This window comes from Dipodomys merriami, unplaced genomic scaffold, assembly GCF_024711535.1.
Source record: "Dipodomys merriami isolate MVZ:Mamm:240054 unplaced genomic scaffold, mDipMer1.0.p SCAF_33, whole genome shotgun sequence".
NCBI classification, from domain to species: Eukaryota; Metazoa; Chordata; class Mammalia; order Rodentia; family Heteromyidae; genus Dipodomys; species Dipodomys merriami.
In genome coordinates, this window is record NW_027204826.1 from 10,363,722 (window position 1) to 10,372,851 (window position 9,130).

The 9,130-nt window shown below is 43.3% G+C and overlaps 1 long non-coding RNA gene across 1 annotated transcript in view; it reads left to right on the forward strand.

The window, feature by feature from the left end:
- The window catches only part of LOC138842022 (uncharacterized), a 39,287-nt gene extending 30,509 nt beyond the window's left edge, over positions 1-8,778 (forward strand). The window contains exons 3-4 of the long non-coding RNA XR_011376562.1: positions 1,425-1,555; positions 8,205-8,778. This is a non-coding gene — a long non-coding RNA (uncharacterized lncRNA). The remainder of the gene's footprint in view (positions 1-1,424; positions 1,556-8,204) is intronic.
- The last annotated feature ends 352 nt before the right edge of the window (positions 8,779-9,130 follow it).

The following is a 9,130-nucleotide window of genomic DNA, read 5'->3' on the forward strand; positions in this document are numbered from 1 at the left end:
TCCCTCTCAAAGATAGATGAATACATACATATTTTATTTTGCATTACCCCTATTATTGCTATTCTCACAAGGTGTATTTAATAGATCCCCATTTAGGTATTCATGACTACTATACTACCATTTCCAGTGTGATTAAAATAACTTAATAAAATGCAACCCCTTCCCCCCAAAATGCATTTCAACTTGAGCATGAGATGATTATGTTAATTATAAGTTTAGACCAAAGTTTCACTGATGCAGAAACAAAATTTACAGGTTGTATGTGAATTGGGGCTTATATTATGAGCATTGTAGGTTAACCTAACAGACTCAAGTATGGTCCTAGAATTTTTCCAGTAGGTAGGGTAATTTTCAGTACACTTCCTTGACTCATGGCAGGTTACAGTGGGTGCGTTCAGGAAAGTATGCAGCCATTGTTTGCATGGATAGTGAACTTGGAGCTAATAAATGGAAAGATAAAACCAATACAAACAATGTCCAGCTGTGGCCTGGACAGGACAAGTTCTTCAGCAGGGTTGGGACATTCTGTGTAGAATTAGAAGTTAGTGAAAGACAATCAAGTTAGAAGATATGCGTGAGCAGAAACAGAAGAATGGATGGGGAGACTTGGATGAGAACAGAGATACAGGAAGGATGTGGGGAAAAGGTCCAGCCTTGGGGATCAGGCAGAGGGGCTAGAGCATTCTCTTGGTAAATGGGAGTGCAAGAATACTGATGGCTTAATGTTAACACTCGAAGGGGAAACAGTTGTGGGATTAGGCTGGGAGCAGGGGACCGGGTGAAAGTAAGTCTCTAGACTCCTTCAGCACACCTTTTAATCCACGAGGGGCTCTGATAACACAGACTGTGAGGGAAACAGTGGTGGGTCTTGGGAACAGAGGAGAAGAATCAGAGGACTTAGAAACCTTAGTTAAAGCCTAAAGCAAAGGGGACTGCTGTTGTAGCCCAGATGTCAATCCCCTTGGAAGAGGGCAGAGAGAGTCAGCAGAGAGAGGATCAGAGAAGGGTTCTAGATAAAGTAGAAGTGTAGGGCTGGGGGTGTAGCCAGTGGTATGGTGCTTGCCGAGCAAATGCAAGGCCCGAGGTTTGAGCAACAGAACTGAGACAGCGAGTTGGCGGGGGAGGGGGCAGAGACAGAGACAGAGAGAAAATGGAGTCTGCTGACAAAATTCTTTGTCTTTTCTCAAGGAAGGGCAGACTTTGATCTGTTAAGGACATCCGGTGATTTGATTAAGGTCTGATCACATTCTGGGAGTTTATCTTCTTTCACTGAAATTCCACCCACCCACCTTAAATGTCCATCTGAGCCCGAACACACATGACAAAAACATCCAAAACAATGTTTGATCCAATATCTGAGGCCCCTTGGATCTATCCAAGTTGACAAAGCATCATTAGGATCCTTTATGTTATCTCTTGGGTAGAACTGAAAGAGAAGAGAGAGAGAGGAAGAAGGATCTAGAACCAAGGATATGTGAGATCTGCCAAGGAGAAACCATTCAGATGTTTCCACCCAAAATGGAATGTCCACATCTAGGAAGATCTGCTGCTTGTGGTAAGTCAGTGCGTTCTGGGGGGGGTGGGCGGTGTGTGGGGTAGGCCTGGGCAGACTGAAGGTGTGGAGGTTGTGGTTGACCATACTTAACCAGAAGGCCTAGCATGAACCAGAGAAAACGCTGGAAATCTTGGACTGGACCACTGTTGTCTTGATTATCAGAGTAAAAGGAGCTGAGCAGAGGAAGGTCACGAGTATGGAAACCGGCAGTCACTGCTTGGCAGGCTTTGAGTGCCAATGATAAGCCAGGCCTGGAGTTGCTAGGGGGCACAGAGAGGGACGGACGGATCAGGGAGGCTGCTACCTATGGTTTTGTGCATTTAAACCTTACAGAAACTTCATGTGGTAGATGCAATCCATGATGCTCACTTTCTAGATGGGAATCTGAGATGAGAAAGATTATACAGTTACACGGTACTTGTGATGTTTAATTTTTATGGGTCTACTGGCCGGACTGGGGGCCCAGGTGTTGACTCAAACAGCAGCGTAGAAGTGGCTGTTGGTTTGTTGTTGTTGTTGTTGTTTTTGATGTGACCAATATTTCAACCAACAGATTTTAGGTAAAGTAGATTGCCCTCCATCGTGTGGGTGGGCCTCATCCAATCAGCCAAAGGCTTCCAGAATGGCTCACACCTGTAATCCTCCTCAGGAGGCTGAGATGTGAGGATCACATTCAATGCTGGCCTGGGTAGGAAAGTCCGTGAGACTCTTATCTCCAATGAACCACCAAAAGACCAGAAGTGGAGCCATGGCTCAAAGAAATAGACCACTAGCATGGAGCACAAAGCTCAGGGACAATGCCCAAGCCCTGAGTTCAAGCCCCATGACTGACAAAAAACCAAAAACCAAAGCAAAACAAAACCATAGAAGGTAAGATCTGCTAAGAAGACATTCTTCCCAAGGTTGCCACATGGAAATAGGCACCGGTGGCTCACACCTGTCATCCTAGCTACTGAGGAAACTGAGATCTGAGTATCACAGTTTGAAGCCAGCCTAGGCAGGAAAGTCTGTGAGACTATCATCTTTAATTAACCACCAACCACCACCACTGGAGCTATGGCTCAAGTGGTAAAGCACTAGCCTTGAGCAAAAAGCTAAGGACAGTACCCAGGCCCTGAGTTCCAGTACAGCCCCCTTCTCCCCCATCACACACACAATTGCCACATGGAAACTATTGTTTCCAGGCTTTGCGGTTCAGAATACAACATCAACTCTTATGTGACTTCCAGGCTAAAAAATTTTAGAATAGCTATTGTGTGTACTGATTCCTTAACATACTCTCTCTCTCTCTCTCTCTCTCTCTCTCTCTCTCTCTCTCTCTCTCTCTCTCTCTCTCTCTCTCTCTCTCTCACACACACACACACACACACAGAGGCATGCACACAGACACACATGCACACACATGCACACACACACACACACAGACATAGTCAAAGGAGACTGAGATCTGAAGATTGCAGTTCAAAGCCAGCGGGGGCAGGAAAATCCATGAGACTCTTATCTCCAATAAACCACCAGAAAACCAGAAGTGGCACTGTGGCTCAAGTGGTAGAGCACTTGCCTTGAGCTAAAGAGCTGAGGGACAGCGCCCAGGCCCAGAGTTCAAGCCCCACATCCGACAAAAAAAAAGAAAAGAAAAAGAAATCTGTGCTTTGAAAAAAACTCAGAGACACTTGCAAACCGGGGGGGGGGGGGGGGGGGAGGGGAAGAGCACCATTTGCTAAAGAGAATAGAGAAAGCCGATTTCTGAGAGAAAGAAGAAAAGGAAAAATAGATAAAGACGTTCTTCTTTAAAGGTTGCAAACACTGGGAATGTTAACCTACTTGTTAAATAGTTGAAAGCTTGGTTCTTGCTCTTCAATGTCAAGGGCATGGCTAGGGTCACTTTCAACTTCAACTCTTGCTTGTTCCTCAGTGAATGCCTCTTGTAAGATCCTGTGCATTTGTTCTGCATTGTGACAAAAATGGTTATCACATTTCTGGCTAGAGTGTATGTCCACCCATTCGTGGCTTCCCTTTTAGTCTCTAAAATTATAACTATGTGTCACCAGGGATTTGACTGTCCTAAATTGTATATAAAAATGTTATTTGGTTCACTTTTTTTTCTCAAGAAATACACCTTAGTTTGTTGAAAATAGTTGCTTCTCTTGGCACGGAATGAAATGCCATTCCGTGAAATTGCATGCTAGGCCTAGGGGCTGGTGGCTCACACCTGTAATCTTAGCTACTCAGGAGGCTGAGATCTGAGGATCTTGGTTCAATGCCAGCCAAATGGCAGACAAATCAATGAGACTTTTATCTTCAAGTAACCAGCAAATAGCTAGTGAAGTGAAGTTGTAGTTCAAGTGGTAAAGTGCTAGCCTTGAGTAAAAAAGCTAAAGGACAGTGTATCTAGGACAGAGTGTCAGCCCCAGGTCTGACACAAAGAAAGAAAGGAAGGAAAGAAGGAAGAGAGAGACAGGAGGGAAGAAAGGAAGGAAGAAAGGAAGGAAAGCATCAATGCTATATTGAAACATTGTTACATAGTGTGTCTGCTGTGTGTGATATTTTGATTAGGCCATCTTTAAACTTAACTACTTTACATCTGGGCACTTGTAGCTCTCTCCTGTAACGCTAGCTACTCGGGAGGTTGAGATCTTAAGGATCGTGGTTCAGAGGCATTCCACACAGACAAATCCATGTGACTCTTATCTCCAATGGAGCACCAAAAAGTTGGAAGTGGAGCTGTGGCTCAAGTGGTAGAGCACTAGCCTTGAGCATAAAAGCTCAATAATAGCATGAGTCCTTGGGTGTAAGCCTTCATAATAAATAGATAAAAATTAATTAATCAATGAAGAATAATAAACTTAGCCCCTATCAGAGCAAGCAACTATTCTTACCTTGGTAATAAAGAAAGAGGGAGGTGAGCAGGTAAGGGCAGAATTCCTCTAGGTGAGAGCAGAAGACACAGAGAGCGCTTGGACCTTTGGCAAAAAGCTTCAGGAAAAAGGACTCCACTCGCTTGGGATAGCAGTCCTGGGAGAGGACTTGCCTGCACTCCTGCAGAGAGAATACGCCATCGTACACCAGGTAAGGAAGCACGCTGCCCAGGTTAAATTGCTTCAGGATCAGTTCGTGGTAGGTCGTGAGTATCTCTGAGAGCCACTGCTTCCTCTCCTGCTTCTCTCGCTGAGTCCTGCTCTCGCAGGAATAAAACCAAGACTTGGCTCCTCTGGCCAACATCTGGGCCTGGGCACAGCTGGAAGACTCTCTCCCATCTGTGGCTCCTGCCGGCCGTGTCCGTTCGGCTCGGACACCTGGATGCAAGGCCATGGTGCTGTGTGGAATTGTGACAGAGCTGCAAAGGGAAGACAGCATCGGATTAAACACCCTGGGAGAAACTCACTGCTGACTCGCTCAACCCAAGAGGATTGAACTACATTCATTAACCCCTTGGAGCAGAGAACTTTCAACATGATGAATAAGACACTCAGCCTGATTGACCCCGAAAGTCAATATAAATTCTTCCTTTCACCCTCCCAGAATCTTAACCTTCACCCCCAAAATGTATACCCATGCTCACAATGGAAATAGAGAAATTGGTGTCAGGATTTATGAAGTTCAGCTCTCCTGGGACTTCCCAGGACTGGGGCTAGAAATCTTCTTGGAGTATAGCAAAAAAAAAAAAAAAAAAAGGGACAGAAAAGGACCGAGCCAAAGCCAGTATTGCAACATAGTATCTCTGTTCTTGTTCAACTTTCCAGGAAGAACTGTTATTTCTTAAACACACTGATCTTTTTTAAGTCCTTAAAATAGAAACACAAAATTTGAAATGCTGAGGGCCAGGGGCTCATGCCTATAAAATCCTAGCTACTGAAGAGGCTGAGATCTGAGGATCATGGTTTGAAGCCAGCCCAGACAGAAAAATCGGTGAGAGTGTTATCTCCAATTAACCGCCAAAAGGCACCAAATGAAGCTGTGGCTCAAGTGGTAGAACACCAGCCTTGAGTGGAAAAAGCTAAGGGATAGTGCCCAGGCCCTGTTCAAGGCCCAGTACCAGCACACAATAAATAAATAAAATTTGGAAATACTCTCCCTTGTTAAATGCTGCAATTCCATAAAGGATCCCTCACCCCGAGTCCAGACCTGTATCCACTTAATAGAACCAGATTAGAAGGGATTATTTGGTAGCTGGGGATGGGGGTAGGTGTGGCAGGCTGCTATAATGCAATCTCTTCAGCTGGCTCTCCTGTTTACACCTGCCTGGAATCTTTCAGACTCTGTGGTTGCTTCAGGACATTTTCCTGTCTAGGAGGCTCGTGGCCATTTCTTCTCTTAGATTCATTTTGTTTAGGTCCTCTTTGCTTGTCCATGCTAGGAAGTTATAGAGTGATTTTAAGGAGCTTTAAAGGTTTTGACTTTTTTTTTTCCAGTAGGAAACTAGCAAACAAAATCTGTGGTTGTTGTAATATTCTTCTCAGTTTGGTTTATTGAAGAAAAAGAATGATTTTTTTTTTTTTTTTTTTTTTTTTACTGGGGCTTAAACTCAGGTCCTGGGCTCTGTTCTTTAGTTTGTTTTTTTTTTTTTTTTTTTTTTCCTCTCAAGATGTGGCACTCTACTGCTTGAGCCACACCTTTACTTCTGGCCTTTTTGGTGATTAGTTGGAGATAATCTCATCAACTTTCTTAGCTGAGCTGGCTTCAAGCCATGATCCTCAGATGCCAGCCTCCATGTAGCTAGGATTACAGATATGCACTGCTGGTGCTAGACTCAATCTTTTTCTATAGCACCTGGGTAGAAAAATCACTTTTCAGGAAGCAACAAGGAAAGACTTGTCCTGTTTTGGCTTCTGATCAAACATATTGCTCAGAATCAACTTGGTGCCACCATAATCCTGTGACCTAACCACATAGTTTTGAGACTTTCATATTTTGAAAACTTACTGGCTCTATTCAATTCCTAGAGACAGCAAAGAACCCTTGTTTTTTGTATTGTTGTTGTAGTGTGTGTGTGTGTGTGTGTGTGTGTGTGTGTGTGTGTGTGTGTGTGTGTGTGTGTGTGTCTGTGTGTGTCTGTGTCTGGGGATTCCTACCCACATTCCTACCCACTCTGCCTCCTGAGGGACCCGGTGCCCCTCATCTTGGGAACTGTGTGTAACAAACCGCCTTCCCAATGATGGACTGATAATCACAGCAGCAATAGTAATCATAAAACGTAACCTTTACAAACACCTGTGGAAAGTGCAAGGCGAGGGCTCTGCTGTGACAATCTGGAGAAGCGCTCTGAGATTTGGGAAGAACTGGGACAAAGGTGGCTTTGAATCCCTGTGACCTTCTTAGCACCAGCAACTCCCAAAGCGGGCCCAGCATTGTAAATTCTGAGAGAAATAGCGCCATCTTCTGGTACCTTGTGGTCTCTTAGAACATATTATTTATTTATTTATACTTTATTCTAATCTTTATTTTTTCTTCTGCAGTCTGTTTGAATATTTATTTATAATCTTTAATTATCTTTTTTGGCCGATCCTGAGGCTTGAACTCAGGGTCTATGCCCTATCCCTGTGCTTCTTTTTCTCTAAGGCTAGCCCTCTACCATTTGAGCCACAAGGCCACTAGTGGTTTTCCAGTGGCTAATTGGAGATAAAGAGTCTCAGGAACTTTTCTGCCCAGGCTAGCTATGAACCGTGATCCTCAGATCTCAGCCTCCTAAATAGCTAGGATTACAGGTGTGAGCCACCGGTGCCTGGTGATATTTTCATTATTGTTAAGTAGTTCTACAAAGGGATTTTGATTCATCCTATCAATATTTGAGTGCCATGCATCTTGATTAATTTTGAGAGCTTGTTTAGGCTCACAGCAAAGTTGAGCAGAAAGGACAGCGATTTCTTCCATACAAGAACTGCTTCCAGCCTAATATGAACATCCTCCACCAGAGGTGGGGAATTGCCTCCCTTCCCCAATGTGGGTGAATCTACACTGATACATTGTCAAGCACAGCTCTGATCTCCTAATGTCCTATGTTCTAGGAGTTTGGAAATGTGTAGTGACATGTATCTATCCATCATTGCAGCACCATCAAGAATGGATTTGCCACCCTAGAAATCCCCTGTGCTTTGTCTATTCAGGTTCCCCTGGTAACAACTCATCTCATAGTTGCTATGACAACATCAAAAGTTGTCACAGAATTCTTTCACCCCTACAAAGCTTCACAACAACTGTACAAGGATGGAACAAGTATAGTTCACATTTCTACCCTTACCTGCCCAAGGCAGTATTCTACTATCCATCATTCTTTATACTGTACCCTCCTTTAGTTTATGATGGTCATTTGAATGAAAATTACATTTGTTTCCATCTGCTTTCCAGTTAATGCTGCACCCTTTTCATGTCTACTGATTTAGTTTTAAAATAGGCGGAACATGTGCTGCTTTCAAAAGTTAGGTCAGTTCACAAGGATATACCCAGAGAAGTTACTCTTCTTTCCATTGTCTGTTTCCCTCATTTCTACTCTGCTGACTCCTTAGAGATAACCAGGTTTGGCAGTTGACACTTCTGTTTCTGTTTGTAATGATAAACGGATTATCTGTGCGTTTCCCTATTTTCTCTCTTACATAGGATGTAACACAAGATAGATTCCTCTTGAATTTCATTCACCTTTTTTTGCCTTTAGAATGCATTCGGGAAGTCATTCTACATCATTTCGTAGAGATCTACACAACCCTCCATTCCTTGGTATAACCAATCAAACCAGTCTCCTATGTGGTATTTTATACTCAGAAATAATCCTGCATTGAGTCTGTGGACAAGTGCATTTTTTGGCTGCATTCTTGGTGATACATCTTCAGAATAAATTTCAGAATTGAAATTACTAGATGAAGAGGAAATGTATACAGGAGGCCCTTCATATCTTGCAATTGGTGTCTATGGATATACAGATCTTAGCTTGAAAGTATTTGAGGGAAAATTGTATCATTACCTATGTGAACTTTTATCCTGTCATGAATTCCTATCTAACACCACTCTTTATATAGCATTTACATTGTTTTAGGTATTATAAATCATCTAGAGATGATTTAAAAGGTAAAGGAGGGATATATAGACTATATGCAAATGTTACCCATTTATATATGAATATGGAGCATCCATGAGATATCAGTGCAGGAGGGGCCCTGGAATCAACCCCCCATGATACAGGGGAAACACTCATCTGATAGTGTTGACTACTTATGTGTAGTCTTAATAGATATTGGCATTGGCCCTTTTTGGAGATTTTTTGAACTGATTATTTTCTTTTTTTCTTTTTTTTTTGGGGGGGGTGGTCTGGTCGTAGGGCCTGAACTCTGGGCCTGGGCACTACCCCTCAGCTCTTCAGCTCAAGGCTAGCGCTCTACCACTTGAGCCACAGTGCCACTTCTGGCTTTTTTTCTTTTTGCTTATGTGGTGCTGAGGAAGCCAGCCCAGGGCTTCATGCATGCAAGGCACGCACTCTACCACTGAGCTACCTTCCCAGCCCCTGAATTGATTATTTTCATTCTTTTAAAAAATCAATATAGGTGTTATGAATTCTTCTCAGGTCCATGTATTCCACAGATTTGC